At 37.1% G+C, this 27,165-nt stretch overlaps 1 non-coding gene across 1 annotated transcript; it reads right to left on the bottom strand.

Annotated features, from left to right (window-relative positions):
• Positions 1 to 24,248: 24,248 nt before the first annotated feature.
• LOC121501048 lies at positions 24,249 to 24,354 on the bottom strand. The gene has a single exon (XR_005990494.1). It is a non-coding gene; the product is annotated as a U6 spliceosomal RNA (small nuclear RNA).
• Between the last annotated feature and the right edge of the window lie 2,811 nt (positions 24,355 to 27,165).

The following is a 27,165-nucleotide window of genomic DNA, read 5'->3' as shown; positions in this document are numbered from 1 at the left end:
TGGCTATTGAAAGAACTTTCTGTGATGCTGTCAGTGTTCTATGTCTAATCTGTCCAATATAATATGTGGTTACTGCATGTTGAAAGATGAGCTATTGAGCTGGGAAACCAAATGGTTAGCAGCATTTAATTTTAATTTATTTTTATTAAATTTTTTAGGGAGGGAAAGAGCAGAAAGAGAGGGAGAGAGAGAATCAAAGCAGGTTCCAAGTCCAGTGTGGAGTCAGATGTGGGGCTCGATCTTATAACCCTGAGATCATGACCTGAGCCAAAAATCAAGAGTCGGATGCTTAATGGACTGAGCCACCCAGACATCCCATAATTTTCATTAATTTAAACTTAAATAGCCATTTGTGACTGGGGGATACCCTAAAATAAAGTCCTTTTCACCTGCATCTACCATTCTAGGAGTCTATAGCTATACCAGTAATTTAAAAAATAATCTCTTAAGTAACCTCAAAGTTTTATTATATGCAGCTTGAGTTAACAGCCAGTGATACAACGTGAATTACAGAAGACACAATGCAACTGCAGGGATAGACAGCAAATATATTGACTATGAATAAGCTGTTTAATTGGTGTGTGTGTGGTTTCCGACTCTTGTATGTGTCGTCACACACAGCCTGCTGGTTGGGTCAATTTCACCAAGTAGAACCTGTGAAAGCAGCACGACTTCTCGGATGCATCTTCAGTGGTGCTCACTGCAGGTAAACAAGAACAATGCTGTTAAATTATTTTTAATAAGCAAAATATAAAATGACTTGCATTTGGAGCATACCACCCAGTGAGCTTAGTGGCAGATTTTTGTCAGTTTGCCTGAATTTGCTCATTCCTAGAAGTTAGCTCATTAAAATATTTTCTCCACAGATTTGCCTCCTTTTCTATGGTGTTTTAAGATGTGCACAGCATTCCTAAATGTAATTGCTAACTTTCCGATAGACTTCCCCATAAGAAACAATACTGAAAAATAATACTCAGCTTTTCAGTGATGTGTGAATCAAGACCTCAAAGTACAAGTAATCAATTGACTTACCTTTCATACACCTACAAATCTTCACCTTGTAGAAAACACAGTGATAAAAAAGGAGTCCCTGGAATAGCCCACAATGTTTTACTGTCATTTGTGATCAGATTCATCCTTATGAAATGTCTATCCTATACACAGGGCAAGTCGAAATTAAATTTTTATTGTTCAGATAAGTCTAGACTCAAAGAATTCCTTCCTATAGAAGAAAATAAAGGTTCTGTCTAGAAACTGTAACTCTACATATACACTCCATTATATATATACATATATATATATTTAAACTTCTTTTTTTTTTTAATTTTTATTTATTTATTTATGACAGTCACAGAGAGAGAGAGAGGCAGAGACACAGGCAGAGGGAGAAGCAGGCTCCATGCACCGGGAGCCCAACGTGGGATTCGATCCCGGGTCTCCAGGATCGCGCCCTGGGCCAAAGGCAGGTGCTAAACCGCTGCGCCACCCAGGGATCCCTATATTTAAACTTCTATACATATATGAAACATGTCCACTAAAGTCTTATGGAAATAAATGCAGAGATCACATATAACATGTAATAAATAACACGTATGACAATATAATGTAAAACAGCTTCAAAAGATCTTCCAGGGAACACAGCTCTTGTGAGATCCCCTGTTACATAACAGTCCCTGGTCAAACAGAACAGGGAGTTGCCGTCCACTTTCCCCTTGGGAGATGCGTTGAGCATGTCTGCAGCTTAAAGTACTTAAACTCATATGCAACAGTGGAAAGTGGATATTGTCTAACCCAAGAGTTTACAAATGTATTTGACCAAAGTACCCCTTTCCATTGAAATACTTATTAACCTGCTCTAGGACTAGTGGTCCAAAGACACAATTTGAGGAAAACCATCATAGAAAGCTCAATTTATTTTTCAATGTAAGTTATAGTATTCATTTCAGTACTGATTCAGATATAGTGGTCATAACTTATGGTGTTTATCCTATTTTCCTAAGTTTGTGGCAGCCTTACCTAAGGTGTATCTTCCTATATTTAGCCAAAATGGATGCCAATATAGTAATCTTTGCTTGTATTTTTTTCATTGAAAACTGCATCTTTGTATGCACATGAGCTTATGTATATAACGTAATACATCCTATATTAAAAACATAATATTAGGGGTGCCTGGGTGGCTCAGTTGGTTGAACGTGAGACTCTTGGTTTCAGCTCAGGTCATAATCCCATGGGTCTTGAGATCCAGCTGTGTGGGGCTCTGGGCTCAGCAGGGAGTCTGAAGATTCTCTCCCTCTGCCCCTCCCCATGCATGCTCTCTCTCTCTCAAATAAATCTAAGCAAAGTAAATACAAATAATATTCAATATTATGTTTTGACATTATATATGAAAAGATTCTATATATAGTTAATGGGCTGCAGTTTCCTATTGATTAAAATGTACAAACAAAACAGGAGAAAAACTGTAAAAAGATCTCTGGGCCTTTGGGGCTTCTCCTAATTTCTGATGGTCCAGCTGCTTGGCTGAGTGAGTTGATCTATTTTTATATGCAAAAGAGGGATAGAAGACATTAAAGTAACTTATCCTGTTTTAAAGTGAATCTCAAGGGATTTCTAGAAATATGTATTCTTACATATAAAAATATTTATCTTATATAGAAGAATATGCATCTCACATATAAGATAAAAATATAAATGGTTAAAGGGAAAATATTAGTACAAAGATAAAAAATAAAAGCAAGGCTGAAGATTGGATCAGTTAATCCTTTAAAATGTTTTTAGTTCTAATATTCCGGGATGCTGTATTTGAAAATGAGTATATGATTTATTTTACTTGAGTTTTACTGGCTCTCTGTTTTCATGCTTTTCCAGTACAGCATCCAGGGATAGATAAATGTGCTGTAAAAATGCATCTTTAAAGGAAATTATATTCTGAATTTATTTAAATCTGAATGTATTTTATAAGAATTGTTTTCAGGACTTGAGGAAAATTAAATAAAACTGCAATATTTAGGAATTTACTTTGTATCTTTGAATATTAAATAAGTTCATTCCACACTGGTTATAAATTTATATGCACATACAAATTCTGTATTTGATTAATATGTATTTTACTGAGTCTTCATTGCTTCATAATTATCCTCTGTTTTGGCAAAAATTATTCTCTTAAATCATAGATTTAAAAAAAATAAGCTCAATATCTCATTTATTTTCCAGTTTTCTTCCTTCATCAGATTGACTATTCATTTTAGGAATATTTTCCTAAAGATGTTTTCATTGTATGAATATCTTTTAGTTTACTACTTGTTGCTTTTATGCTTTGTTATTTTTATTTGGAGAAAATAAATTCATTGACATTCTTTATGTATCTTTGAGCCCCTCTTCAGAACATTACATTAGAATGGGGTGATAAATAGGACTCATCCCTTATGCATTTCTGGTTGATTTTACTCTCAGCACATATTCCAGCAGCCACCATCATAAGATAATTCAGCATATCTAAAAAGGACTATATCAATTTAGCAATGTCTGCTTTGGGTATTAGACAGGTGTTTTGGCCCATATTACTCTGTATTTGTTCTGTCTGCTTTGGTATCCCCAAAATACTGTATTATCTGCTCCATGGTGTTCTTTATATGGATGTTATTTTGTTCTATATATTCTATGATTAAACAATGACATCACGCACTTTAATGAATTTTTTAAAAAGTTCATTAAAAATATATGAAGTAGAAATACCTAAATAGCTCCAAATTATTATCTTCCAATAATGGTAATAAAACTTCTCTCTCTATATATATATGTGTATATATATATATATACATATTTTTTTAATTTGGCACTAGATGGCACGTTCTTTGGCAGACTCAGAGAAAGCATATAATTCAATGTTATCAGCCAATTGCAGTTTACTATGTGCTAGGCACTGTGACAAGTGATTAACATGTAAACTGTAACATTTAACTCTCACATGGAGATTAATTAACTTCCCAAACTATAGCTGCAGCAGCAAGACAAGGAACACGCACATGTGCACAAATGCATGTGCACGCACGCGCGCGCACACACACACACAGCCAAAAGATACAGCTACTTGTACTCTTGGCAATTAACCTATGATTTTTTTTTTCTCTACCATCCCTAGTCTAGTACAACTGAAAGCAATTATAAAATAAATATAGAAATTTAGCTGTGAGAGTTTGGAGCCCATAGATTTCAATGACTAGGAGAAATTAATCATGTTTGGGAAGTAGAGTTGGTTGGAAGATGGTTGACAGAAAAAAGAACACAGAGTTTCCTAAAGAGATAAAATTTTTTATGGTGATGAAAATGTGCCCAGTTCTAAAATGTTTTCAAATGGACTGGCTTTTTGTATTATCAAAAAGCAGTCGAATCAACTGAGATACAGAGAATCATATACATTTTTCCATGTTTTTGTAAAGGAAGTAAACAGTAAATTAGGATTTGGCTTAATTTAATTTTTGGCAAATTCTACAGCTATTTTATATCTAGTCCATAAAACAGGATTCTACAGGATCTTCTCAGAGATGCGGAAGTACAGATGAGTTAGTAAGCTTTAGTATTCATTGTTTTTTTTTTTTAGGATCAAATCCTCTATTATGTTCAAGACAAAACAACATATTACTTTTGTCTGTTATAGTAGCTGAACGAGCTAAAGGAGGCAAGTTTCCTTTTATCTCTTTCCCAACTCAACCTCCCTTCTAGGGCCGCCTCTAGTTTCATTTCACTCAGGGCTCATAACAGAGTTTGAAAACTACATCTCCCTTCTACTGGCACCCTTTACTGATAGTGGCCTGCAGAAGCTAATAACCTATCAGAGGTGGTCAAACTAGGCTGTGGCCGCTGTGCGGGGGCTAGGATTCATACAGTGTCCCCACTGGAGATAGCTCTGTGGTACACAAATACAAAAGCAGACATGCCACAGATTATTAAAGCTAAAACAAACAAAAAAACAAAACAAAACAAACAAACAAACAAAAAAGCTAAAACAGCAACAGACTTTCCTGTTCTGTCCCAGGAATAACAGGTGTGAGACCATCATTCTTGGGACTGGGAAAGCCACAAAGGATATCAGAGACGGGTTGTAGATGACCGGTATCCATGAAGCAGAGCACAGATGGAGGAAACGATGTATTCAAGGATGTTCTGTTTCCAAAAGGAAGGATGGATGGTGGTAAATAATGCCTGGAGTTCGAGAATTCACCTTCTTTGAGAAGAGCCCATCAACAAAAAACAAAAGGAGGGAGAAGAAGTAAAATACAATACACTAAGAATAAGTCTCAAAAGGAGGTCTGGTTTTTGTCTGGAAAGCTTTAAAACTCTACTAAGGTGAGTAAGGTACATAAAAGAGATTCTGAATAGCACAAAGACATCTCTTCTTCCCAGAAAGGTAGATTAAATATCACAGAGATGTAAATGTTTCCCAATCTGATGATGTCACCTCAGGCCAGACACAGGGTCCCTACACACACCATGCTGCAGAACAATGTATATCTTCATCCTCATGGTTTAATGTGTTCATGCACGTGCATGAAATAATGTCTGCAAAAAATGCATGCCAACTATTAATGACAATTTAAGAATCAGACTAGAATCAGGAATTGTGGAAGATCTGTGAACTCGGATTTAACACACTTCATGTCCTGCCTGATTTTTTTAAAAAAAAGGATACTTTTTTTACCTTACAATTTTATATTAAAGCAAAACCAGAAGTAGGGTAAGCTCAAATATAACCCATAATACCCTTTTCTCCCTTCTCTTCTTTTCTTTTCTTTTCTTTTTTTTTTTTTTTCTGGCTTAGATTGACTTTGCTGATGACCTGGAAGCTGAGGGTTTTTTTTTTTCCTGATAAGCATGATGGACAGTAAAAGGAGGACACAGGGCTTAAAGATTAATGCTAATAAAATGTGAACAAAATTTGTGCAAAGATGAAATCGTCCCAAAATTTCCATTCATTCTGCAAACCATCTGATGATCAGATGCTTTCATTATACCCCGTGTGTTTCTCTCAAAGAGAGAAACAAGGCAGCATTTTGATAATACTGACTTTTGGACAAAAATTTAAGCAACTGATTTTGGAAGGCCTTACTTTGGTAGAGTTCTTTTGTGTGTGTATGTGTGTGTATGAGTGTGTGCGGTATGTGTTCCCTCTGGATCCTTGTATATTATAGAACATCTCAATCCTCGATGTTGTGTTTCTTTCTTCCTCCTCCATTTTTTTCCTTAGTGTGATTGTAAGATAGCTTAGTAGTAAGCAGAATGAAGACCTCTCAATGACGACCATGTCCTAATTCCTAGATCCTGTGGATACCTTTTGTGTCAAAGGGAAATTTAAGTTGCAGATTGCATTCAGGTTGCTAGCCAGCCGACTTCATCATGTGGAGATATTCTGGAATACACAGGTGGGCACAATGTAGCAACAGCGTCCTTCAGTTGGAAGGTAGATAAGAGTAATTAATGTACAGGGATGCAAGAGGGGTCTACCTACAGTTACTGGCTTTGAGGATGAAGCAAGAGGCCATGAGCCTAGGAAAGTGGGTGGTCTCTAACCAGGAAAAGGCAAGGAAGTAGATTCTCTCCTGGAGCCTCCAAAAGAAACACAACCCTGGCAACATGGTGATTTTTGTTCATTGAGACCCATTTCGCACTTCTCACCTCCACAAATCTCAGACTACACAATTTATACTGTTTTAAGCCACTGAATATGTGGTAATTTGACAGTGAAAGTGAACATACCAACCTAGAAAGCGTAGGCTGCCAGATGCTTCCCCTGTAACCCCTGGTTTACCAGGCTGGTCTGAGGGCCTCCTCTGAGCTCTAAGATCCCCACCCCAGTCCGTGTTGGTTTTATTCTGTGTGGTGGCTAGAAAGACGCTTGAGGAGAAATCCTTACTTGTCTGAGGCTCCAATCTTTAATCTCTTGGGTCTCTGATGAATGGACGCCTAGTTCAGAGATGCCATAAAAGTACATTGAGTATGACTATTGGTTACTATGTGCAAATAAAGTTACTTTCAGAATATAATTTTACTACAATCTACCTCCAGTGTTCTAGTAGTTAATATTCTGTTTACCATGTTCCTGAATACCTAATATAGACAATTTCACATAATACTTGAAACAACCCTATTGGGTAGGTACTACTGTTATTGTTATCACCGTCACTCCTGATTTATTTGTTAGGAAACTAAACCAAAGCACAGACAAGCTGCTGACAGAGTCCATGGTAGTATGCTTTACCACCTTGTTTTTAACCTTCGCAATTTGCCTCTGGAGTCTGAGTACTTAATCAACACAACTGACAGTTCTTCAATATGTCCATATAAAAAAAGTCTACCCCCATAAATCACCTGTGATGCTGAAAGAGGAGGCTTTAGCTAAAAATGTTAAGGTTATCATACCCAGAATGATGGGCCCCGCCAGGTGAGTAGATGACTGAAGTCATGGCCCAGCAAGGTGGGTACACTTTTGGATGGAATCTAGTCCAGAGTTTAGGGGAGCTTCCTCCTGCAAGAGATGCACAGAATTGAAGATAATCTATCATGTACTCCTGTTCTCAGCAGGAACCCAAATTTCATGGTATATGGTCTTAGGAGGTTTGCTGAATGTCCCTGAAGGCTTTTGATTTGTTCTTGCTACAATGGCTCTAGTCACAGAAATGGAAGCACTTGGAGGCTGCCGTGGATACTATTGTGCTCCAGCAGATACCTGCTTCTGGGCATTCCTTGAGAGAGACCACATCCCCAGGCTTAAGCCCAGATACCGTTTTACTTTTTACATGTTTTTCTATACCAGAAATATTTTGCCCCAGTGAAAGCTTGTCAATTGGCTATTAGCTCCTTTTTTGCTGACTACACACTTAGAGATACATACTATCAAGTGACAAAAAAGTAGGAAAAGATTTTCCAAGCATTATAAAAGTTCTTACCTTTGTTGACTCTACACTTAACAGTAGTTTCTACCATTTGAGTATTCTGATTTATAATCTCTAAATCCAGATGTTTAGTTGAATGAAATAACATTTTTTAATTCAGAGATTTCAAAGGCAGCTTTCTAGAATGTTCTAGAAAAAATATTTGAAGCATACAGAAGGCAGATTGGTATAGAACCCAAGTGGCAATGATATTCTGAATGGGCTGTTAATTGAGGGAGATAATTACTAGGTATGTTAGATGCCAAACAAAACAAAACAAAACAAAACAAAAAAACAAAACTATCCTGGTGAGAGAAACGGTAGCACTGTCTTTTCTCTTTGTGACATCTGCTTAACCTCTCTTTGAAAAAGTATGCCAATGAAAATTTTTGCCTGATATATGCTGAAAAATATAAATGAAACCCAGAGTACCCATGATGGTGATGAGCTTCCGATAGTTTTTTTCTTCATAGATGCTCAACCACTGACTATGCATCTTCATAAGACAAATTCATAGATAGAGACTCCAAATATAAAAGGAAGGTTGTTTCAGTTCACTAAATGTGAAGAGAAAAGAACAGTTAAAATATTCCTAAGCCAAACTTACCCTGAAAATATTTTTTTTTCTGAAAAAGCAAAGCCCAGCATTTTATAATGCATCAAACTACAGAATGTATTCATATTCAATAAAGCCTAGTTATATTTTATGATTAGAGATAATATAAGGCTTTGGATGAATGACATTCTTGATGTATTTGAAACAAATGTTTAATGGCATGAAAGCATACAATTTAAGGACACATTTTTTAAAAGCAGCTTTTTTCTTAAAGAATTCAAGCAATGTTAAAAAATACAATTTAAGAAGTGCCAAATTTTACCTTTAAGTTGGCAATTTCACGTCAGTTTTCTGTTTGCTTTCATCTCCCCAATTCTTTCAAGAGGGAAAAAGAAAACGGAGTATCTGTAATCACACTGTAATCATTAAAACATCCTGAAGGGAACAGAGGAGCATGTTCTGAGCCTTCTAAAGTCTTGACATTTGCAGCCCCTACAGAGAAATCAGAGAAACAACTATCACAAAGAAGGTAGCTTTCAAAGCTGACCTAACAGTCATTCAAAGCTAAATAGTTTCAGCTTTAAAACAGGACTCAAACTAAGTATACGATTCTGAAGGTACACATGAATGCCCACCTGTGTCTACAGCTGTGTCTGGGTCCATCTCTAAGAAATTAGGTTTTTAGTGTTATAAAAGGAAATTAATTCCTGTATTTTTTTTTTTTTTGGAAATGTGGGCCTCTTCATGGAAATAGAATACAGAAAAGTGTTTATTAAAATAGTTAAAATATTAAGAGGTATAGAAAACTCCCTTAAATTTACTTACATCGATATCGTCTCCAGATATGCAGAATTAATAATTTATTTAAAAGGAAGACACTGAAAAGTCTTAACAGCAGGGACCTGAGTAAATATGTAGGAGGTAGGCAGATTCTATAGTAACTCAGATTTGAAACATCTTCCAGGGGTGCCTGGGTGGCTCAGTCAGTTAAGCATCTCACTTGATTTCAACTCTGGTCATGATCTCAGGGTTGTAGGATCGAGATCTATTGTAGGGCTCTATGCTGGGTGTGGAGCCTGCTTAAGATTCTCTTTCTCGGGCAGCCCCGGTGGTGCAGCGGTTTAGCGCCGCCTTCAGCCCAGGGCATGATCCTGGAGACCCTGGATCGAGTCCCACGTCAGGCTCTCTGCATAGAGCCTGATTCTCCCTCTGCCTATGTCTCTGCCTCTCTCTCTCTCTCTCTCTCTCTCTGTCTCTATGAATAAATAAATAAAATCTTAAAAAAAAAAGATTCTCTTTCTCCCTCTGCCCCTCCCCAGCTTGTGCGCTCTCTCTCTCTATCTAAAACAATAAAAGGTTTTCCACTGTTTCAGAGGAACAGAAAATATGGTTTTGTATTACCCATAGCAATGAAAATATAGCTAGGCTAATAGACAATTCCTGAAACTCACAAAGCCACTGATTTACTTACCAGCTCATAAACTCATACATACATGAACCCAATACACCAAATAATCTTAGCTAATTTCTATCTTCTTTTCCCTTTATCATTCTTTGAATTGAAAACTGAAGTTCAGTGTGATGGTTTATAGAGATAACCAGTCTCTGGATAACTAAAAGCCAGCTTGATATTCTTCATAATTATTGTAGAACATGTCACCACCAAGAGACCACCAACTGAAAGTTCTTCTTAGCTACAAGTTGATTAATAACATTTAGAATTTGAAGCAACATGTAAGCACTGAGTTGTAAACTGTTAGCCAGAGAGGAAGACATTATGAATCACCATTTGGGATGCTGTTCACATAATCCATGAAGTTGCACTGGAGAAACTTCACAAAGCCAACACATTTCATTCCATCCAATAATAACCATGGGTCATAAATGTAGGCAGTAATGTCTACTGACTTCGGGTCTAGGTGAAAGGAGTCCACTTGCAGTGGTCTTGCAGGCCACTCCACTTCCCAGAGCAAGTGTTTAAACATCACGTCTCGTGTGGAAGAGTTTAAACAAGGCACATATTTTGTATGTTCAAGGACAGGGGTATTTATACAGTATTACTGAGGCACATTATGGATCTTCCTAAGTAATGCATACCAAGGTAACTATGTTCAGAGAAGTTTACAAATAGTTCCTCTCTTACAGATAGTACAGTGTTGCACTTGTCAGATGGAAAGCAATAATACTGATTCAATTCTTTTTGCTTGTTGTGCAACACTAGCTAGCAAAGGTTTATTATTTTTTCCTTGGGTGATATTTCTAGATGAAGTGAAGTGCCTGATAATTTCTTTTAACATATTTGCAAAGCTGAATTCAGCCCCATGATTCATTGTAACAGCTTCAGAACACCATGTGAGAATTAAAAAATGAATAAAAATGCAGTAGAAAGGAAAATTCAAAGCATGCCATTTGTTAGAATCAATTTTTTTTTTTTTTTGCAAGCACAGCACTTCAATCTCAATAGTGTTCCAAAGGCTCCAAAGCTTATAATGGTAGGGATATACATATTTTTCTCTTTGAAAAACAGGCCAGGAGATAATGAAACTATAATTTCAGAATACTGCAACCGATATAAAATGGCCATATGTGTGGTGCTGAAATACTCTATATGGGCACTCTCTGTAAAATAATCATATGATTAAACTAAAGTGGTAAGAAAAAAGAATTTTTAAAAAGTGAAAGAAAAGCAAAGAAATATTAAATACTGTGGGATAACAATCTATTCAAATCAGCGCTTTATTCAGAAGAAGAGATTTAATAAAGATTCGAGCAGAACTCAATGAAATAGAGACCAGAAGAACTGTAGAACAGATCAACAAAACCAGGAGTTGGTTCTTTGAAAGAATTGATAAGATAGATAAACCATTAGCCAGTCTTATTAAAAAGAAAAAAGACTCAAATTAATAAAATCATGAATGAAAGAGGAGAGATCACAACCAGTACCAAGGAAATACAAACGATTTTAAAAACGTATTATGATTTTAAAAACGTATTTTCACCAAAATTAGGCAATCTAGAAGAAATGGACGCATTCCTGGAAAGCCACAAACTACCAAAACTGGAACAGGAAGAAATAGAAAACCTGAACAGGCCAATAACCAGGGAGGAAATTGAAGCAGTCATCAAAAACCTCCCGACACACAAAAGTCCAGGGCCACATGGCTTCCCAGGGGAATTCTATCAAAAGTTTAAAGAAGAAACCATACCTATTCTACTAAAGCTGTTCCGAAAGATAGAAAGGGACAGAATACTTCCAAATTCGTTTTATGAAGCCAGCATCACCTTAATTCCAAAACCAGACAAAGACCCCACCAAAAAGGAGAATTATAGATCAATATCCCTGATGAACACAGATGCAAAAATTCTCACCAAGATACTAGCCAATAGGATCCAACAATACATTAAGAAGATTATTCACCATGACCACGTGGGATTTATCCCCAGAATGCAAACCTGGTTCAATACTCGTAAAACAATCAATGTGATAGATCATATCAACAAGAACCATATGATCCTCTCAATAGATGCAGAGAAAGCATTTGACAAAATACAACATCCATTCCTGATCAAAACTCTTCAGAGAGTAGGGATAGAGGGAACATTCCTCAGCATCTTAAAAAGCCATCTATGAAAAGCCCACAGCAAATATCATTCTCAATGGGGAAGCACTGGGAGCCTTTCCCCTAAGATCAGGAACACGACAGGGATGTCCACTCTCACCACTGCTATTCAACATAGTACTGGAAGTCCTAGCCTCAGCGATCAGACAACAAAAAGAAAAGGCTTTCAAATTGGCAAAGAAGAAGTCAAACTCTCCCTCTTTGCAGATGACATGATTCTGTACACAGAAAACCCAAAGGACTCCACTCCAAGATTGCTAGAACTCATACAGCAATTTGGCAGTGTGGCAGGATACAAAATCAATGCCCAGAAGTCAGTGGCATTTCTATACACTAACAATGAGACTGAAGAAAGAGAAATTAAGGAGTCAACCCCATTTACAATTGCACCCACAAGCATGAGATACCTAGGAATAAACGTAACCAAAGAAGTAAAGGATCTACACCCTAAAAACTGTAGAACACTTCTGAAAGAAATTGAGGAAGACACAAAGAGATGGAAAAATATTGCATGCTCACGGATTGGAAGAATTAATATTGTGAAAATGTCAATGCTACCCAGGGCAATTTACACATTTAATGCAATCCCTATCAAAATACCATGGACTTTCTCCAGAGATTTGGAACAAATCATCTTAAGATTTGTGTGGAATCAGAAAAGACCCCGAATAGCCAAGGGAATATTGAAAAAGAAAACCAGAGCCGGGGCATCACAATGCCGGATTTCAGGTTGTACTACAAAGCTGTGACCATCAAGACAGTGTGGTACTGGCACAAAAACAGACACATAGATCAATGGAACAAAAGAGAGAATCCAGAAGTGGACCCTCAACTCTAGGGTCAACTAATATTCGACAAAGCAGAAAAGACTATCCAATGGAAAAAAGTCTCTTTGATAAATGGTGCTGGGAAAATTGGACAGCCACATGCAGAAGAATGAAACTAGACCACTCTCTTACACCAGACACAAAGAGAAACTCAAAATGGATGAAAGATCTAAATGTGAGACAAGAATCCATCAAAATCCTAGAGGAGAACACAGGCAACACCCTTTTTGAACTTGGCCACAGCAACTTCTTGCAAGATACATCTATGAAGGCAAAGGAAACAAGCAAAAATGAATTACTGGGACTTAAGATAAATAGCTTCTGCACAGCAGAAGAAACAGTCAACAAAACTAAAAGACAACCTACAGAATGGGAGAAGATACTTTCAAATGACCTATCGGATAAAGGGCTAGTATCCAAGATCTATAAAGAACTTATTAAACTCAACAGCAAAGAAACAAACAATCCAATCATGAAATGGGCAAAAGACATGAACAGAAATTTCACAGAAGAAGACATAGACATGGCCAACAAGCACATGAGAAAATGCTCTGCATCACTGGCCATCAGGGAAATACAAATCAAAACCACAATGAGATACCACCTCACACCAGTGAGAATGGGGAAAATTAGCAAGAGAGGAAACAACAAATGTTGGAGAGGACGTGGAGAAAGGGGATCCCTCTTACACTGTTGGTGGGAATGTGAACTGGTGCAGCCACTCTGGAAAACTGGGTGGAGGTTCCTCAGAGTTAAGAATAGACCTGCCCTACGACCCAGCAATTGCACTGCTGGGGATTTACCCCAAAGAGACAGATGCAGTGAAAAACCGAGACACCTGCACCCCGATGTTTATAGCAGCAATGGCCACAGTAGCCAAATTGTGGAAGGAGCCTCAGTGTCCATCGAAAGATGAATGGATAAAGACGATGTGGTCTAGGGGATCCCTGGGTAGCTCAGCAGTTTAGCACCTGCCTTCAGTCCAGGGCCTGATCCTGGAGAACTGGGATTGAGTCCCACATCGGGCTCCCTGCGTGGAGCCTGCTTCTCCCTCTCATTGTGTCTCTGTGTCTCTGCCTCTCTCTCTCTCTCTCTCATGAATAAATAAATAAAATCTTAAAAAAAAAGAGATGTGGTCTATGTATACAATGGAATATTACTCAGCCTTTAGAAACAATATAATCCACCATTTGCTTCAATGTGGATGGGACCGGAGGGTATTATGCTGAGTGAAGTAAGTCAATCAGAGAGGACAAACATTATATGGTCTCATTCATTTGGGGAATATAAAAAATAGTGGAAGGGTTTATAGGGAAAAGGAGAGAAAATGAGTGAGAAATATCAGAGAGGGTGATCGAACATGAGAGACTCCTAACTCTGGGAAATGAACAAGGGGTGGTGGAAGGGGAGGTGGGCAGGGGGGATGGGGTGACTGGGTGACGGGCACTGAGGGTGGCACTTGATGGGATGAGCACTGGATGTTATGCTATATGTTCGCAAATCAAACTCCAATAAAAAATATACAAAAAAATCAGTGCTTTATTAATTCAACTCAAATCGATTTAAATCTTTCCTATGTTTTAATCAAGACAGCCTTGAAGTGATAGAAAGTTAGAGTTTAGAAGTCAGTTAATTCAGCAAAACCAATCTGTTCCTTTATATAATGACATCAGTATCAAGGCCTTTTCCAACTCTCACAGAGGTGTGCAACTTAAGATTTTTTAAAAAGATTTTATTTATTAAAGAGAGAGAGGGGAGTGTGCGCAGATTAGAGGAAGAAGCAGATGCCCCACTGAGCTGGGGCTTGATCCCAGGACCCCAAGATCATGACCTGAGCCAAAGGCAGACACTTAACCAACTGAGCCACCCAGGTGCCCCAATTTAAGACATTTTAAATACAGTCATTAGATGTTCATGGAAATCCTTTATCAATTTACACATGCATACACATAAGCACATTTCACAGTATATTTACTTGTAGTTGGCTTATACTGGATGGAAACAGAAGGTCTAATATTTTGAAGTCCGTTTTTATTTTTCAGCTGTCAAAGAGTTAACCTGAGGTGCTAGTGATAGATATGGTGGAAAACAAAATATATTCTTTGCTTCATGCTCTAGAGAGTCTTCCACACATTGCTTAGAAATCAGGAAGACAGTTCTAATCTTCTGTTTTATTGGATGGAAAACGAAGGACTAGGGCACTTATGTGATTCACTTACTGTTACGTAGTTAGTAGATGAACTTCTGAGGTCATCACAACCACCCTTCACCACAGAAGAAAACACATCTTGTATTCTTGTATTCTTGTTAAATTTTATTTGCCTTTATTTTGGGGATATTTATCTACTTTTTTAGGTTTGGATTTAACTTTTATGCAAGACACTTTGTGATATAAAACAAAAAAATGAACACTTATGATTTCAAAAATTAATATCTTCATGGAGCTGGGGTCATTCCATCTCTTGAATATCTTTTTTTTAAAATAAATTTATTTTTTATTGGTGTTCAATTTACCAACATACAGATTAACACCCAGTGCTCATCCCGTCAAGTGCCCCCCTCAGTGCCCATCACCCAGTCACCCCCACCTCCGCCCTCCTCCCCTTCCACCACCCCTAGTTCGTTTCCCAGAGTTAGGAGTCTTTATGCTCTGTTTCCCTTCCTGATATTTCCCAATATTTCTTTTCCCTTCCTTTATATTCCCTCTCACTATTATTTATATTCCCCAAATGAATGCGAACATACACTGTTTGTCCTTCTCCGATTGACTTATTTCACTCAGCATAATACCCTCCAGTTCCATCCACGTTGTAGCAAATGGTGGGTATTTGTCGTTTCTAATGGCTGAGTAATATTCCATTGTATACATAGACCACAGCTTCTTTATCCATTCATCTTTCCATGGACACCGAGGCTCCTTCCACAGTTTGGCTATTGTGGACATTGCTGCTAGAAATATCGGGGTGCAGGTGTCCCGGCGTTTCACTGCATCTGTATCTTTGGGGTAAATCCCCAGCAGTGCAATTGCTGGGTCGTAGGGCAGCTCTATTTTTAACTCTTTGAGGACCCTCCACACCGTTTTCCAGAGTGGCTGCACTGGTTCACATTCCCCCCAACAGTGTAAGAGGGCTCCCTTTTCTCCGCATCTTCTCCAACATTTGTGGTTTCCTGCCTTGTTAATGTTCCCCATTCTCACTGGTGTGAGGTGGTATCTCATTGTGGTTTTGATTTGTATTTCCCTGATGGCAAGTGATGCAGAGCATTTTCTCATGTGCATGTTGGCCATGTCCATGTCTTCCTCTGTGCATCTCTTGAATATCTATCTAGAGTCATTTCAGAGTGGGACATTTCAAACTATAAAAAAAAACCCACCCAAACTTTACTGTTACATAATTAGTTTACAAATTTAGACTTGCTCAAAATTCTAAAATCTTAGGATATGTGTTAAAAGCCACATACAGAAGAAAATAAATAAGCTTATGTAAAATATTTAGAAAATTCAAATCCATATATACTTTTTTGTTTTCTATACACACCATATATTAAATGTCAAATGGAAAACTACAAAAATTTAAGTGATAATAAGCTGGGAAAAATTTGCAACTCATATGAAAATATGATTTATTTCCTTGACTTGCAAAGAGCTTGAACAAAACAATATGGCAGATACAATATGGCATATGTTTATATAAAACTTTATATATTTACTTGTTATATATTACTCATGCATAACATATATAGTTATATATGTTTATATATGTCTTATTTATAGCATAGAAAAAATACTAATGGAAATTTATATATTATAATTAAAAGATGTGATAACATAGATTATCTCATTTGAGTGGGTCTACCTTATGGATGAAACAATTTGATTCTGTGTGATATCAAATTGTCTATAATCCCTACTATATGAGGAAGAATGTAAAAACATGTCAATCTGCTAGTAAATCAGGGTTGGGAATGACCCAGCAGATGCAACTGAGATACAACTATAGGTTTGGAAATATTAGATTTACAATCTGCGAAAAGACCAGGACATTTTCCCTGAAGTGTTTGAAAACCATGAACACTGCAATGTTAAGACATGGTTTTTAAGTGAGATAACAAAAAAAATAAAAGTTTGTAAGTATAATTGAATTTTCTTGGCAAATGTTTCTGAACCAAATTGATATTAATGAGTTAAAATGCCATAATTGTAGGGGTAATTTCTTAGACTGAATATTTTGATACTCTTGAGTTAAAATACTTAACAGAATAATTCCATTTGCATAACATTTATTAAACCAATAAAGTTAAAATCATGAATGTAGATTAATAAACACATAGCATTTGTATTTGAGATTTATTTAAATCAGTTATAAATCATCTTATATCAGTGACAAACCTAATCCCTAAATAGAATAGTTTTAGCTGAAAGTGAAATCATTATTCTACTTGCAATTCTAAATAGTTGTTAAACTTGAGGAAAAACAGATAGCATTTTGAATTGGTTTTGGACACGCTGGCATTTACCTGGGGTGGATGAAAACACCTAGGGATGAGATACTCATTGTGCATAAGAGAGAAGTCAATGATTTTCCCATTCATATAGCATGACAATAACTTTTGTGATAAAATCTTTTTCTTTATAATATTGTAAAGGTAAAGTACTACATCTCTTTCTATGCACAAAGTAGGAATAGTTCAATTCATTGGAAGTAATCAGTTCTATTGAGAGACAGATTCCCAAAGATGAAAGTCTATATTAAAACTTTCAACATTAAAAATTGTCCTATTTCTACAAAGGTTATCAAACAACGTGGTGTAACACAACCTGCCTGATGGAAATCTGACTTTCCTGATGGAAATATTTTATGGTTCATTTTGATTAGTTTTCTCTTTTGCTTTTGAGGGATTTTAAAAGGCATTTAAAATGAGGTATGAATAGAAACTAGAAGGACATCTTACAACTTTAATTCAGTGGTAGATGGTAAATGTTGAACAACTGACCCTAGCAGCAGGGAGGGGTATCTCTGATTTGTAACATTTGCCAATATCTGTGGTATAAATAGTCCCACTCTGGTTGGTTTATGCCCTAATGCTGTACCTTTTATCCCTATGACTTAAAAAAGAAGGAAATCTTGCCATTTGCAACAACATGGATGGACCTAGAGGGTATCCTGCTAAGTGAAACAAGTCAGAGAAAGACAAATATTATATGATTTCACTTAAATGTGGAATCTAAAAAACAAATGAGCAAACAAACCAGAAATAGACTCATAAATACAGACAACGGGTCATTGCCAGAGGGGAAGACGGTAGGGGGCATGGTTGAAATTGGTGAAGAGGTTTAAGAGGTACAAGCTTCCAGTCATAAATAAGTCACAACAATGGAAAGTACAGCATAGGGAATATAGTCAGTAATATTGGACCACGTTACACTTATGGTGAACACTAAGTAATGTACAGAATTGTTGAATCCTTATGTTGTACACCTGAAATGAATATAACATTGTATGCCAACTATACTTCATAGTATAATAATAATAAAAAAAAACCCCGAACTGTGTTTAACAACAATCATCTCAAAATTGCTCTCAATTTAACAACTGACTTGCAAGCCATTACAGCCAGCGCCATCCAGCACACTACTGGCCAGAAGGGGCAGTGGGAAAGAGCCCTTCTACCGACTGCTGATGCTCTGCAGTTAAGGAGGGAGGTTCCAATCCTGGTTTTGCTGCTTATTTGCCTTGTAACTGTGGACAGGACATGTACATTCAATGAGTTCCAGTTTTGTCACGTGTAGACTGGAGCTGACATTACTAACATCATAAAGTTGGCATAATAATAATATAATGAGCTGATGCATGTGAAAAAAGTGAGAAGGCCTGACACAGAGTAATTTCATAATAGTATTCTTGCCTATACATGTAAGGCTTCATTATTATCATGAGAATTATAGCTATTACATTTTTAATGTTTTCAATGGAGGTATGTCTATAATTTTACTTCTGTTAATTATAGACTTCTCTTACGAATAAATTATCACTGACTTGAACGTGAAATACATATCAACTCCAGGTTGCCAAAGCTCATAGAGCATAATATGTCCTAATTTTGAACTCTCATTCTGCAATGAAAGCAAACTCCAACACACTGTTTTTAAAAAGATGACAGTTTATGACAGCCTCATGGTAGAGACCTCATTGTTTTTCACTTTTACCTTGTCAATTTATTTTTATCTCAATATAATGTTTCTCCTATATACCACAATTTTGCATTTCTGTCTTTTCCAATTTGGGTTTATTTATATCCTCCCTAATTGTATGTGGTAATATTATAATGTGTCAACAAGTAAACTTTGTTTTGAAAATCTATTTAATCCTCACAATCATCCTTCTTAATTAAACAGTTCTTTGATATGATATGGAAGTTCATAGAAATGAAGGGATTTGCCCCAAGTCATACAAGTGATAGTGATTGATCTAGAATCTAAACCTAGGTAAGCTGACTACCTAGCTAGTGATGTAATCAGGCAGGCTAATTGAGAGGACTGTGTAGGAATCATTAGCTTGGGAAGCAGTGGTAGGGGCACAGGAGATGTTGAACCTAGAGTCTCTCCTGAAGGATCGTTTGAACTTAGTTGTATCAAGGAAAACCACAACCGTAAGAGCAGCTATTTGGACTGGAAGACCAACCACTTATGGTTCACAGGAGTTAAGGGATGGCTATAAATTTTGATGAGAGGAGCAGATGAGAACATATATGAAAGAAGGTCATGGCCCATTGAAGTAACGTCTGGAGAAAAGTTTCCTTTTTAGACATCTTTTTCCCTCTTGGGATAAATGCAGAGACTAAATGTATCGGGGAATCCTACTACAAGTCTTCTAGTGGGGTGCTGCTATAGGATGAGATGCTGGGTGTGGTCAGGAAAGGGTGCAGGTTTTATTTATAAAATTTGACAAAAATCATTCAATGATTTCCAGTACGGCCCAGTTCTGCCTTTCAAGTTCCAATCAATGATTCTTCCCCAGTTTAGATAAACTTGATTGAGCCTCCCACCACCACTGGAGAATGTTGATAAAAACTCCATTAGCCTGCATGAGATGATATTTAATTTGTACCTGCAAAACTTCTTTAGAGCCTAAATTGTTATATAGTTGCCATGTGCTGCTCAGGAGAGTAATTTCGGTGTGTATGCAGAGTTTTAATAAAAATAAACCAGAACACATACTTCTTTAAATTTTTCCTTACAAATGTGTTTTAAGAATTCCAACTGCTATGTTCAATGGTGCATAGAAAATGATGTGTGCATTTCATTATATTGATGTACCTTAAAATTCAATGAACTTTCAAAGATAAGATGGATCCAAATAGGAAAAATCAGAACCAAACATAATACCATACCATTTAATGGTCAACATTGGAATATATTAATCGTTAGATTTTTAATATTTAGCATTAACATATTTTGGTATAGATCATTGTTCTGTATTGAGAGATGCATCAGGTTAACTTTACCATTCAATTAGTGACACTGACACACAGTAATTAGATTTTACTGCCTGTATCAATTCAGTTTTTGAAACAGTATACCCCTAGATATAAAAGAAGCTCAGTATAATAACACCATGTCAGAACGCAAAAAATAATGAATCCCACTAGATAAATGGAAAAAAAAGCCTGATCATTCCTAGAAACCATAAAATTTAATAACTTCAGCTAATTATAACAAATAATGGCATATAACATCTTGCACAGGGAAGGGACGGGCAGGTGGTGGTGGGTGTATGATCTCTAGGTAGTTTGCTTCTATTTTCCTTTAAAATGGTGACAATAGTAATATTTATCTGATAGGAGTAAGCCAAAGATTAGATAATACATATAAAGCACTTTTACCAGTGCCAGGCACAGATTATATGCTCAATACCTATGTTATCATCATTATTAAACTGTCTTAATAAGTACTTGCTTTTAAGACACATTCTAGCTGTTTATGGAAATTTAGTACAAATACTGATTGGAATATGTTAAAGTGTCCATGGATTTTCTTTTTTTCCCCACTTGCTTACGAAACATTTTTAAATTTATTCACAGGATGGGGTGCCTGGGTGGCACAGTCAGGTAAGTGACCGACTCTTGGTTTTGGCTCAGGTCATGATCCCAGGGTTGTGAGATCAATTTCCGTTCAGGCTCCGTGCTCAGCGCAAAGTCCGCTTCAGACTGTCTCTCCCTCCCCGTCTGCTCCTCTCCCAGCTCATTTGTGCACTTTCTCTCTCTCAAATAAATAAAATCTTTAAAAAAATTTTAGTCACAGGACATGGCTAATTTTTCAAGCCCGCAGGGTCTATGATTAGTTACATCATGGAGTAAGTACAAAGGAGCCCCATAAATAGATGTGGAAAAAATAATCTATATTAATTCATTATATACACTATAGTAGTCCTGCTCATACCATGAGGACATAATCTATCCCACAGTCTGTCTGAACATTGTTTTCTAGATATAGATGCTTATGATGAATCTCCTATGTCCCTTTGACTATGTGATTAGAAAGAAATAGCCTCAGAGATGCTGTGGCAGCAAGGATTAAATATCATTTTCTTGATGATATAGAAGAAAAATCACATCTGATTTCTAATGTAATTGGGATGTAAGAGATGACAATTTGTGTGAATTTTTGTATCACACTAATGAGAAAATATATATTCACAATTTTAAAAAGGACACTATCCTTCTATCTTATTTCCTCCAATGAGAGAAAAATATCAACTTTCAGCCTTTATACATAATTTGGCTCATGACTGACATAAAATCTGATTACCAGGGATGATGCTCAAGCAAGGAAAGTTGAGATGCCTAGAAGTTAGCAAGATGCAGAACCTTGGAGTGTTTTCTTTCTGGAAGCCCCCTTTACCTGTGCAGACCACAGGGCTTGCCCCCCTGCACCACTGAGCCACTCTGTTCTCAGGAGTCAAGAAGTGCTCATTTCTCTGTGAGAGCTGCTATTCACTGCTGCTTCTCTGACTATTCAAAAAAACTCTACAAAATTAAAGAGAAATATATACAAAAAATAAATAACTACATCTGAAAATGTTCCCTGGCTAGGTCACGTTTACAGTAAAACCTGCCAAAGAAAGGATGATGAACCAGACCCATCAGCAATGAAGAGACTCAAGATTGCACAATGGCCTGAGTTCATCAGACCACTCCTGAGGACACTGTCTGCTTTCTGATTGGATCAAATGCTACATCTTGACTGCTTTACAGGCCATAATTCTCATCCATCCCAACTCCTTTGGCTCCCACGTCATTGATGTAGCAGAGGAGTCATAATTTTGGTCCCTTTCTCCTACCCAAACTTCTAATCTCTCCATTCTGAATTGGTCTAGTTATTCACCTTTTCCACTCTGTCCCCAGCCTCCTGCGGACTGTTAGATTAAATCACACATTTGAGCAGATTGGTGTCATCACGCTTTCCAGGAACACAGTGGCAGCTGGGTTTCAACACTGCTCAGCAATATTGTAATCCCCACTGGTCAACTACCTGGGCTGTTCATCATAGCAACGATTTTAATTCTTTATTAACCTCCTCACAAAACCTGCCACCAGCCACTTTTCTCTGCTGATAATTTCTCTTCCTTCACAGAGAAAATTGAGGCTTTTAACCTATATTCAAAACGTTTGCTTTTCTACTGACTCCCACACAGCCCTAAATATCCTCTGGTATCTCCTATTAAATGTACAGATACAGTTCTTTCCTCATCAAATCTCTCTCTTGAGCTACTCCTTTATCTTTCTCCATCCTTTCATAGCCAAGTGTTTGGAAACAGGGATCAAATTCACTAATACATTTAGTTTCCCATTTAAAATTTTAATCTATAGCAAACTGACTTCTACCCCCATCTTCACTGAGAATGTTCTGGCTAAGTTCTTCAATTACCTTCTAAATGCCAAAGCCAAGGAAGCCTCCCCAACCTTCCTTTTATTTCAAGTCTCTACAGGGCCTGTATTTCGTCTTAGAAATACAAGTTATAAATGTATTTCTACTACAAAGATTGTACTTTTCCATTGTAGAATCTTTCAACTATATGAAAAGAAGGGGAAGAAATCTGTACACATCCTTGCCACTCAGGATAAAGTGGTGTTTCACACTCTCATGTATTTCTTTTTAAGATTTGTTCTAGGCACATACTGACATTCTGTACAAGTGAACATTATGCTGTTTTTTTAAACATTATACCATAAAAATTTCCTCGTGTTATTAAGTAATCTTTAGAAATGATATTTTAAGGCTGTATAATTTTCCATCATATGGAAAAATATACTGTACTTAATTCTTGCACAGCATGTAAACAACCAGACACATTCCTATAGTATTGAGTGTCCTTGAAAAACTTAACCTAAATGGTAGCAAAGGATTTTGGTACTGTAATTATATAATAATTAATCTCTCTTTCTGCTAGACTTTTAGGCTATCAAATTTTTGCTACCATAAATAGCATTACAATGAATGCTAAGGTACTCAAGATCATCTTCTCTGTGTGTATTTGCTAGCTCTTTCCAAATCAGAATATAAACTTTCCCTTTTAAGATACTTGTTTCTTTTGCAATTACCACATAGAATTTGTCCCTATATCTCCAAAAGAACATATTATTGGAGCTTATACCTAGCTGGGAAGAAGACAGGGAACACCATTAGTGGCAAGGGGCATGGCTAAATATTGGGTTCTTTCATTCAGAGATAAGAGGGCCAATGTGAGATTCCTGGAAGTCTTATCTAGGAGATATCTTTTTATTTGTTTAGACTTTCCTAGGTTACAAAATTACTTTATTGTACCAAACACTGCTTATGCATTTCAATTACTGTACTTACCTTATATAGAAGTGAGGATTGTTGGTGACAATACTTTAGATACATTCTCTTCGGCTGAGGGGGAGATGCTAAATAAATAATAAAGTCTTCCCTGGCTTCAGTTATTGCAGACAAAACTCGCTTTTTAATTTAACCTTTTAAAGACTCACAAAAGTCTGGAAATGATTTTGTTGTGTTATTTATGACTTATACTAATTAAGTCCGCCTCCCCTACTAAGCATGAGGGCACTGTGGAGAAAATGGATTGTCAAGGGCAAAGAGAGATTGCAGATCATTTAGTTTCAGTCTTGCTCTGAATCTTGGTCCAGTAATTAGCAGTCTAAAAGCTGAAACAAAGCATCAGAAGAAAGGAGAGTCTCTGCTGGTATCTGTGGAAAATAAGATGGGAATGAGAAAGATGGCAAGAAGAGAATCTTCCTATTTGAACACAAGTACAAATTTATACCTGATCTTGCTTCTGAAATTATTTTTCAGGAATTTGTGCATCATCCTTGTGCAGGGGGCCATGCTCATCTTCTCTGTATTACTCCACCAATTTTAGTACACGTGCTGCCAAAGCCAGCATGCTTCTAAAATTATTCTGATTTAAACTGTGAAAAAGATATGGAAAAGAACAAGTTTTAATTTTCTCCTTATGTTTATAGGGAACCAGCCTAGGAAGATAGTCTTTGATTAATTGATAGATTAGTTTAATGACCCCCAACTCATAACTGTATTTTCAAATTCAGTGATGGATGCAAGACCAGTTTTGATCAAAGCAGGCCTACATTTTCGGAAATCTCTTCCAACCCAAATAAATATAACTAAGTAGATTTTCTGACTTCAAGCTCCTGAAAAAGTAAATGGTGTTATACTGAAAGTTTTGGTTGAGACACACAGATATAAAAGACATTGTGTAATAAAGTGTGTAAGGAGTCAGATCACGATGTAGCTATCAAAAGGAAATGCTGGGAACCAATACTCACTTAGCTGGAGGGTAGAAAATGGTTAGGATTTTTAGTTATACAGAGAGGAGTTTTATGAAGATGATTTCTTCAGAGAAATCTATGCCATTCTTCCCACTTTGCAAGACACAAGAGGATGGGTATGTGAGTTGGCATAAGCATGCACATCTGTAGGGGAAGGGAGGATCATAATCTACCTCTTTTATGTTGAGGATAGAAGGCCAGGTTCCAATGGAGCTTCAAAGAAAGCTTGCTTCATGCTGCCTGGAAGGAGCAAAAATGGTAAAATAGAAATCTGACTCTTGCTATTGAAACTTAGAGGTCTACAGAACAAATAATTCTTAATTTAAAAAAGTTATAAACAGAGCAGTACAACAACAAACATGGGCACACAGGAATTTCCCTGGACTTCTGCTGAGCAGGGACACAGGGCAGGTGATATTTTTCATGAACCAGATGTGATCTGTGAGACAGGAAGAGTCAGCCTGGACCTATTTTTGACACCTGAACAAGTAAACCACCTGGGAAGAAGACAGAACTCCAGTAGAGAGTCTGTGTGGTTTGAAGGTCCTGAAAATTAAGGGTCGAGGGAAGAGTAGGAATAGTATCACAGAAAACATCACCCAGACTGCAATTCAGCGCAACCAGCTAGCTGACAGGTCGGGGAGCTCTGAAGAAGTTATGAAAACGGCCATACAAGAGAGAGCATCTGCTTTAAAGATCTTCCCGGTCTAGAGAGAGTGAAGCCAAACTACAACAGGACCAGGTAGGGAGAACTTGCCTACCCCCCATTTCTCTTCTCCCTCAATTCTATCAGGTAGGGTGCATGTGTGCATGTGTGTGTATGTGTGTGTGTGTGTGTGTGTGTGTGTGTGTGTGTGTGTGTATGTGAGGGTGTCCATCACAGAGAGAAGAAGCTACTGCTCTTCCTCTCTCATGTCACGACTTCTCTTTCTATCAGCCTGCCTGGAGGAAGGAGTCAGTGACAGAGGAAGTGTTGATGAGTATTTTTGGCTAGATACTTGTAATCACTAAATGGAGGCTATTTGTTATACCTTAAGGGAGCCACAGGAATTTCTATTATTGTGAGAAGACAAGACTGGGGTCACGATTTCAACTATACCTGAGCTTTTGGATGCCTCAGCTGCAAAAGCAGCTTTTAAAACCCTGGAAATGGGGGGATCCCTGGGTGGCTCAGAGGTTTAGTGCCGCCTGCAGCCCAGGGTGTGATCCCGGAGATCCAGGATCCCAGGATCGAGTCCCACATAGGCTCCCTGCATGGGGCCTGCTTTTCCTTCAGAGACAGAGACAGAGGCAGAGACACAGGCAGAGGGAGCCTGACATGGGACTCAATCCTGGGTCCCTGGGATCACACCCTGGCCTGCAGGCGGCGCTAAACCGCTGCGCCACCAGGGCTGCCCTTATCAGAGGACTTTGAAGAGACTACATGCATTTTGGGGTATTCTTCACTTTCAGACGAATATTGATAATTTTTAAACATTATTAATCATTGAAAATTCAAAAAGACCACAAGGGTAAACCATAGGGAAAGATAAGTTTCACTCAACGCTATGACATGAAAAGTAGCTTAAAAAAACCATCAAAGAGAATATACAATGGATAAGAGAGAGATTTCCCAGATATTTTGTGAAATACGTTCTTGAAAATTCACTGTTGGAAGATTCTGAATAGCCTATTTCATGACCAGTTCCAAATACTGTTTTGTTTAGAAATATACTTTTTTCAAAAAGACAGGATTAATTCCCATCAGTTGGGGTCTAAGACCAGATGCATATGATGAGAATACTCAAAAGTCATGAAAATTCCACAGACTACAAAGCGGCTAGGTTTACTTGGCTTGCACATAAATAAAAATACATGTACACGTTGGACCAATGTTTTGAAGCAAAGATGAGGGAGAAATTCAGAATTATTTTCAGATGCTAGAAGATTAATTGCAGTCATGCAATTCTCAAAGAAAGAGATTTCCCCATTAGAGGTCATGGTAACAAAAGGCATTCTTGAAATAACAGAAATATCATGAAAATCATAGAATTAAGTACAGGATCTGATTAATTTTTTATGGTAGCCCTTGCAGATAAAATTAAAGCAAGAAAAGACCAATTAGACCTATTTATCAAAAGCATTTTATAAATAATTATTTTTAAAAAGAGAAAATCTATACAAATTGAGGTATGTCCATTTAAAAATATGGAAGGTAAATATTACTCGCTGGTTGTAGATTCTTTGTGAAATGCAACAAATATTGAACATCTGGGGCTTATTTTATGCTGCTGTTAAAAAGGAAACACTATGAATTTTTTTTTTTTTTTGCCTTTTCACAAATAAAACCATCTGTCACTTTTCAATAAAGTGAATACCAGGGATGGTTGTAACCACTGGTTGGACAACACATAACTGTTAGAAAAGTA

This window comes from Vulpes lagopus, chromosome 10 (assembly GCF_018345385.1).
Source record: "Vulpes lagopus strain Blue_001 chromosome 10, ASM1834538v1, whole genome shotgun sequence".
NCBI classification, from domain to species: Eukaryota; Metazoa; Chordata; class Mammalia; order Carnivora; family Canidae; genus Vulpes; species Vulpes lagopus.
This window is presented reverse-complemented; position numbering and strand designations above follow the sequence as displayed.